Source organism: Sorex araneus, chromosome 2 (genome assembly GCF_027595985.1).
Source record: "Sorex araneus isolate mSorAra2 chromosome 2, mSorAra2.pri, whole genome shotgun sequence".
Taxonomy (NCBI): Eukaryota; Metazoa; Chordata; class Mammalia; order Eulipotyphla; family Soricidae; genus Sorex; species Sorex araneus.
This window is the reverse complement of record NC_073303.1, coordinates 48,229,262-48,235,924: the sequence shown is the minus strand read 5'-3', so window position 1 is coordinate 48,235,924 and position 6,663 is coordinate 48,229,262. Positions and strand designations below refer to the sequence as shown.

Here is a 6,663-nt window from a genome sequence, read left to right as displayed (position 1 = left end):
ACTAATCCCATTCAGAAGAAAAATTTACCTGGCTCTTACCTATATTTCTCAAACACTATTCTTTTATTGTTGTTGTTTTATGGGGGGCTCACACCCACTGTGTTCAGGGCTTACTCTTGGCTCTTTACACAGGATTCCTTCTGGGATGCTCAGGTGGCCATATGAAGATCTGGGGTGTAACGCAAGTGTCTTTACCCCTGTACTACCTCTGTAGTCCTACCACAAACGTTCTTTTAAGAATCTCCTCTTCTCAGAATCAGTTTTACATCATTATGAACAGAGCACAAAAATAAGCATCCATCTAATTCACCCGAGGATTACAACTCTGCCAGGGAAGTTGCATGAACACTTTCAGAAGTCATTTTTAGGTGCATGATCTTACTTTTATTTTTTAAAATTTCTCTGAGGTCTTTGATTTTGGTCATGCTGTCTTATATTCAGAGCATACTACCAGGCAACAGAATAAGAATGCTGCTGGAACCACTCACTGTCTAGTTTCATAAGACAATGGCAGTTAAAATTGATCTTAAACTTTTTAGGAACTTTCTTTCTCCAGTTTTACACGTAAGAAGCTAGGAAAGGGCTGGGAAAGGGCTACTCCATCTTTACAATTTAGACACTGACCAGAGTGAGGAATTAGTGATTCTTCATGCGTCCCAAGTGACGACACCAGGTAACGTTTTACTCCAAAGATTGATGATATGGACTTAAACTGGATGTGGGCACCAGTGCCAGGTAGGAAAAATGCACAGTCAACGAGGGATGCTGCATAAACCTGAGTGCTGAGAATTCTCCAGGACAACCAGCCCAGGCCAACTGTTCCCCACCTCACTCAACCCCTTCCAGTGAGATTTGCCTCCAGGAGCTAGACCAAGGTTTTCACAGTGAATATGGGAGAAAAATTTCTGCCTCCTTACAGGAAGACAAGAAGAAAAACAATCATTTTGGAAAATCTTCAGCACCTGGATTTTCTTGTAAGGTCTGCCCTCAGGAACAGCAAATAAGGCTCACCTAAACTATCCCGTTATCATCAGAACCCAGTGGAAACGGTCAAGGGGAATAGCCAGACCCAGCACTCTAGCTGTCTTACCCCGCCCAGGAGAGGAAAACAAAGCTGAAGAAAACATTTGCAATTTACAGCCCGAGGGTATGTCATTAAATACTGTGATTTGGGAGCCTTTCTCCTTTTATAAGCATGATGGTTGGGTGTTCACAAATTTGTGTGATATGTGCCTCCATTAAGTCTTGTTACATATTTGGCACATTACCTATCTGAACTTAAGAAGAAAAATGAATGAATGAATGAATGAATGAATAAATAAATAAATAAATAAATAAATAAATAAATAAAATACTGTTCCCCGGGCTGGAGAGGTAGTACAGGATAAGCACCCGTCTTCCCAGCACATCAACCCAGCTTTATGCCTAGAGCACCTCCAGGAATGATCCCTGGGTGCTGATCAGGAGTAAGCCCTAATACAGCTGCATGTGGCCCAAAGTTCCCTATTCCCTGAATACACAATGCTTTTTCACTGGAAAGGGGTTGAGTGGGGAACAGTTGGCCTGGGCTGGTTGTCCTGGAGAATTCTCAGCACTCAGGTTCATGCAGCATCCCGCGTTGACTGTGCATTTTTCCTACCTGGCACTGGTGCCCACATCCAGTTTAAGTCCATATCATCAATCTTTGGAGTAAAATGTTGCCTGGTGTCGTCACTTGGGACATATAAAGAATTATTGATTCCTCAATCTGGTCAGTGTCTAATATAGTATGGCAAGACAGTTCTAATCCACCAATGGCTTACTACCACACCAAGTTTATAGCAGTTCTTTCCATCTGAATCATCATGTCTAGCTATATGAAAAAAGTCAAATAAAAGTCTAATAAATAAAAGTCAATAAAATAAAAGTCACAAGAACACAATTTGAGGAGGCAGCCGTGGGAATAGAAGTAAACACAGCAGAGATTGTGTTGAAATGATGAGTTCGGAAGTTAAAAACAATGATCTTAGGGGCACTTATGGATACTACAAGACAGCCTGTTAGAACAGATGGTAAATAAAAGCAGAGAGATGTAAGTATTCAGGAAGAACTCAAAAGTAATGCTTAGGAATGGAAAACACTGTGACGGAGATTCTAACAAACACATGTACTTGGATTCAGAGTGGTGATTAGTGTTGCAGAGGCCCCTTGCTGGGGTCGTGCATGCAGGCATTCGACAAGAACCAGTTTTGCTCAGATAAGAAAACAGTGCTATGGTTGATGCTGCTTTTTTTGTTTTTTTTTTCTGTGTTTTTAAATTTTTTTATTGAATCACCATGTGGAAAGTTACAAAGCATTCAGGCTTAAGTCTCAGTTATGCAATAGTTGAACACCCATCCCTTCACCAATACACATATCCCACCACCAAGAATCACAGTGTACCTCCCCACCCACCCTCCACCCCCACCTGTGTAGCTGATAATTTTCACTTTACTTTCTCTTTACTTTGATTACATTCAGTATTTCCACAAAGAACTCACTATTATTGTTTGGCGTTCCCCCCTACACACACAAAATCAGACCTGCTAAAAAGGAAGCATTTGATAGTTTGTTTTTCATTGCTGAGAATGAAGAGATATGAGGTCTATCGCTATCGCTACCACATGGTTTTGGATTTCTGTATTTTAGTATTTTAGTAACTAAGTCCAGGGAAATTTCTGCCAGAAATTGCATCATTGCAAGCTCGTACCTCTCTTTAGTGGTCCTTATAAGATGGCGGTCACCATGCCTTCCCCCCCCCCCCCCGGAAAGGAAAAGCCGAGAGAGAAAAACCTTTCCCCTCCTGGCCATGGCTTAGTTCACAGTCTAGAGACATTTCTGCAAGAAGCTGCTGGTACCAAAAGTAGTTTATCTGGCCTCTGGGATGATGGTCATCCAGCAACAGAGAAGCCGCACATGTGAGGCCACTCGGGTCACATCTTGGTGGAGAGCCGATACTGCTTGTTTTTAATTGGAGTCCAATCAGACAAAATCTTCACTGTGGAAAATGATAGTATTTCCATGATCGCCTCAATGATGAGGCTAACATCTAGTTTGATCATCTTATTAACTTTTCTGCTACTGTACCATAAAGTTTGTTTCCTAAAGCAGATAGATGACAGTAAATGTTTAATTTGTCACTTTGACCTCTGTTTCAGAACCCAGATCCTATTCATAATGGTTTATCCTAATGTTTCTGGGCCTGGGCTTATGGCTACTCTGAAAATCCTGGGCTTGACTTAGAAATATAAAGACCAGGAAACTGCTTGAATGATAGTACAGTGGATAGTTTGCCTTGCATATGGCAGACTCAGGTTCAGTCCCTGGCATCCCATGAACTCTACCAAGCATACAGGAGTAACCCCTGAGCGTTGCCGGGTATGACACCCCCCAAAGAAAGAAACAATGAAAGAAATATAAGGAAAAATGAAGTTCCAAGCTACTGAGATAGAAGAAGAAAAACCTTGGGGTATCAAGATAGCAGGTAAGTTGCACACAACAATCAGTTGTATCACTTGTCTTCACATTGAACTTCGATTTACTCGAATGAGCACCAGTAACATCTCCATTTGTCCCTGTCTTGTGCTAGTGTAGCCCAATGATATCTGCTCCCTCCAGGAACAGGAAGAGCCTCAAACCATTCATTCAGGGTTTTAACGAAGAAGTCTGACCATCTCAGTGGGCGGCCATGCAGTCTTTTGACGTCCCGTGGAATCCAGTCGGTAAGAGCTCTAGTCCAGCAGTTGTCTCTGAATCACATTACATGTTCGGCCCACCTGATTTTTGATTACTTGGGAAGCTAGACAGCATCCCTGATTCTTGATTGTCAACGGAGGTCAGAACTCCGGATTCCTTCTCTCACTTGAGTGAGACTATGTGATACTCCAAACATAGCTCTTTTGATTCCTCTTTGGGATATCCTAATAGCGTTCTCATCCTGTTTGCATAGGGCCCAGATCTCTGAGGCATATGTTAGTGCAGGAAGAATGGTGGAATCGAAAAGATGTGCCTGGAGTTGGAGGTCCTTCATCCTCTTAACCACTTCTTCGATGCTCTTGAAGGCGTTCCACGCTGCTCTCTTCCTCCTGCGTAGTTCTGGAGCCAAGTCGTTCCTCATGTTGAGTTCTTGACCCAGGTACACATAGCTGCTGCATTCGGAGATGTTCGTTCCATTGAGAGCAAATGGAGCGCCAGGGACTAGTTCATTTTTGATGAGCATCGTCTTGTTGAGGTACAGCTGCAGTCCGACCTTTCCACACAACTTCCACACTCGAAGTTGGCCAGCATTTGTGCCGCTTGGCTAATGTTTGGTGTTATGAGAACAATGTCATTAGTGGAGCGGAGGTGGTGTAGTTGCCGACCGTCTATCTTCACTCCCATTCCTTCCCATTCCAGTCATCACATGACGTTCTCGAGGGTGGCACTGAAGAGTTTTGGTGAAATGGTAATGCCCTGCCGAACCCCTCTCTTTACGTCAACGATCACTTCCTTGTAGAATGGTGAGATCATGGTGGTGAATCCGTAATACAGCTCACAGAGCTCCGCACACAATAATACAGCAAGTAAGTTGCACACAACTGACCTGGGTTCAATTCTCAGCACTCCATATGGTCCTTCGAGCACTTCCAGGAGTTAATCCTGAGTTCTACCATGTATGTCCCAAATCCAAAAAAATTAAAAAAGAGAAGAAAAATCTTGGGTAGTCCAGATCCCTTTGTGTCTATAACTCTCTTATCATTTACCTTCCAGTAGGACCTGAGCTCAGCTTCCACCAGCAGGAATTTTTCAGTTTTGCAAAGCCCAGAATTGCTGGAAGATTTCACAGTTGGAATGCCGCTGTGGAGAGGGAAAAAATGGGGCACTTGAAAATAATAAGACAACTTGTTACTTCTTCCTCCCCAGAGGAAATTGGAATTTGTGGAGAATGGAGATAGTTCAAAGTCGATGTATAGTCTTCTTGGCTTCTAAAAATAAACTATTGATAAAGACTCATTTATTTTCAAAAGAGAAAAAAAAAGAGAGAGGAGGGGAGGAAAGAGGAAAACCCTTAGCAAAATGTTAACTCATGAAGGCTATGTAAGAAAGCTTTGCTCTGTTTTTTTTACTAACATAAAGTAGAGGTAATTTGGCATGAGGAATTTAGGAAGGCAGAAAAATTACTTATCATTGAGTAAATCAAAGTTGAAGCAGGAAATGTTCAAGGACTTATATTAAGCAGGCTTATATCAGTGTCAAATTGCCACCTTTATGATGTGTTTGCTTTTTGAAGTCTTTATTTTGAAGAAATACTTTTACATCAGGACAAAATACAGAGACTATGAATTTCCACACCACTTTCAGAAAAAAGAATTTACTTAATCTGCCACAAATGATTCTTTACCGGCCAGTCAAATTCTTGTGACTCCTCTTCAGTCTGATTAGTCAGAATTCTGCACAATGGAGTCCAGGTGCCCAAGGAGCACAACCTACAGCCTACCAACCTCTATAAAATGCAGACAATTTTGCCATGGCCATATCACACCATTCTTGTAGTTCAGTAATCAGCAGCAAATATTTTGTGAAAAACACCCTCACGCTTCTTATCCAGGTGGTGTACAGTTTCTCCTGATGCCCTCTCTCTCCCGCATTTCCCAGGAACCGAGGCACTCCCAGTTGGTTCAGGAAGGCAAGATGTTATTGAGCTCGTGTGGCGAAGGAGTCATCCTCTGTAGAGAAAGAGATAGGGAGCTGGAATACCCAGGGATCCTTTTCTGATCCAACATTTTTTTAAAAGTTCATGCCAAATGGGTAATGTGCCAAATGTGTAATGAGATCTAAGGGAGACATGTCACGCAAACCTGTGAATGCCCAATTATCATGTTTAGGAACTGGAAAAGGATCCTGACCCAAAATTTCTCTTGAAAACACCAGCATCTTCTCTAGGGTGTTATACCTTCAACTCAGTGGACCTTGCCTTGGCGTCTTTTTTTTTTTTCTTCTGTCTTCTTGCTTTCCTTTTTCTTTTAACCTGTTGGCAACACATCTTGTTAGTGACACATTTTCCTTATGATATTAGCTTGCTAATGGCCTTTTGTAGTTTCTACTTTGCTTCAAATCTCTCTCTGCTCTCTACATCCCTTCAGCTTTATCCCCTATAGTTCAGCTCTATCCTTTCATAATGAAAGCGAAAGTGCTTTTTGTCATCCAAGAGTGAGCCAAGTTCTGGCAAGTCCATAAAGCATCTTGCCTGTACCTAAACTCTTGGAAGGCATGAGGATGAGCCTTGTCACAGGCTTGGTTCAATCTTCTAAGAGAGCAAAACTTGTGGGCAAGCTAGACAATTGGATTTTTCTATTATTTATTGATAGATTTTAATAGGGGCCACTAGGGATCCAGTGGAGCTGGCAGGTGAGTGCATGAGGTGTACAGTGCAGGGCATCAAACCTTGAATTATCTCACTGACCCAACTCTATTATTTTTTCAGTTGAATCTATTATAATTCCTGAAGCATTCTAGTGATAGTAAGAAAAAGTCAAGAGTGAACACTAATTTTCCAATCTAACTGAAAAGCAAATGATACTTGAATGTTATTGATGCCATATTCTCTATTTCTATTAGTATCCATGGTGTAATCTATATGCCAAAACCAATAACAATGATGGTCCT

The 6,663-nt window shown here is 41.8% G+C and overlaps 2 non-coding genes across 2 annotated transcripts; one reads left to right on the top strand and one right to left on the bottom strand.

Annotated features, from left to right (window-relative positions):
- Window positions 1-1,174: 1,174 nt before the first annotated feature.
- Window positions 1,175-1,278, top strand: LOC129402603 (small nucleolar RNA U13). The gene has a single exon (XR_008628721.1). It is a non-coding gene; the product is annotated as a small nucleolar RNA U13 (small nucleolar RNA).
- A 4,517-nt stretch (window positions 1,279-5,795) lies between these two features.
- On the bottom strand, window positions 5,796-5,897 carry LOC129402612 (small nucleolar RNA U13). Its single transcript, XR_008628727.1, has one exon. It is a non-coding gene; the product is annotated as a small nucleolar RNA U13 (small nucleolar RNA).
- Between the last annotated feature and the right edge of the window lie 766 nt (window positions 5,898-6,663).